We start from the raw sequence: 1,505 nt of genomic DNA, 5'->3' as shown, positions 1-1,505 counted from the left end.
TCTATCTATCTATCTATCTATCTATCTATCTATCTATCTATCTATCTATCTATCTATCTATCTATCTATCTTCCATCTGTCTGTCTGTCTGTCTGTCTATCTATCTGTCTATATATCTGTCTATCTATCTACATATATAATTGGCTTCCATAAAAAGATGACAGTCACAATAGAATTTTTTTAAATGCATAAACAGCAGCAGAAATATGATTCATCAGTCACTGCACACACAGCCTTTGACATCAACAACAAAAGTGTTTTCTCCTCCCTTTTTAAAAATCGACGCACCTATTTTTTCCTATCCCAAAAATGATATGCGTTGTTGCATTTAATTGTTTGTATTAAGCATAGATTTTTCCCTGTTCACATGTCAGAACACAGACATTTTTGCCAGTTGACCACTCTGTAAAAAAGGATGCATTTTTAACAGTAAATACTGTAAAAATGCTATCATACGTTCACTTACTCAATACGGTGAATAACTGTAATCAATCTAATGTAACATTTCATGTAAAATACTGTTAAAAACGTCTTGTGATGAACTTGATCACGTGACTCTCTTTATCACCTGTGTTTTCATAGTTATTGTCAGTAAATTCTAAAGGTAAGAAACAAATTTGAGTGAATTTGTGTGTTAGCACTACAGTTAATGAAATATACAGTTTTTACTGTAAATATTAGGTAATTCTGTAAAACTTTAAATGTTGCTACCGTATTTTTATGTCATAAAGTTCTGGCAACCACAGCATTACAGAGCAGCTGCCGAGAGAGCCTGAGGTTAAAGGTCACAGTTGCAGTACATGTATGCTGTTGTGTGTCATGCTCATGGATGTCTATATATACACACATGCTTATGAGGCTTACATAACACACAGATCTGCATGTGTCATCTGTGTTTGACAACAAACTGCAGAAGAGTTTTTCTTTCCAGCTGCTGAGTGACAATGTTAATGGACGGACATCCTGCTGTGAAGTCAATCCGGTACAGTGATTTCATGATGGGTGGAACGCAAAGTGGAAGGAAATATATGTTCTTCATATAATTATAATTGAGAAAACATCGCATTTCAAAAACCTTCAACATACATTGGTTAAAACAGCCTAATCTTTACTCATATTTAGGCATACAAACATTTTCAACTCAGTTATATGCAAATGTGATGGGCTGGGAATAAAACAAAATGGCAAAAAAGTTGCCGTTCTGGTTAAATGTGTGATTTTAATTATACCTGATGCCTTAAAGGAATCACCCAAAAATGAAAATTTGCTGAAAATGTACACACCAGCCAAGATGTAGAGGAGTTGTTTCTTCATTAGGTGTTAAAGGGGTCCTATTATGCTTTTTCACTTTTTCAACTTTAGTTAGTCTGTAATGTTGCTGTTTGAGCATAAAAAAGATCTGCAAAGTTACAAAGCTCAAAGTCCACTTCAAAAGGAGATATTTTATTTAACAGAAATCACTTTTCAAAAACTACAATGAACGACTCGTTTGGACTACAACACAT

Source organism: Sinocyclocheilus anshuiensis, unplaced genomic scaffold, assembly GCF_001515605.1.
Source record: "Sinocyclocheilus anshuiensis isolate Anshui unplaced genomic scaffold, SAMN03320099.WGS_v1.1 scaffold1162, whole genome shotgun sequence".
NCBI classification, from domain to species: Eukaryota; Metazoa; Chordata; class Actinopteri; order Cypriniformes; family Cyprinidae; genus Sinocyclocheilus; species Sinocyclocheilus anshuiensis.
This window is presented reverse-complemented; position numbering follows the sequence as displayed.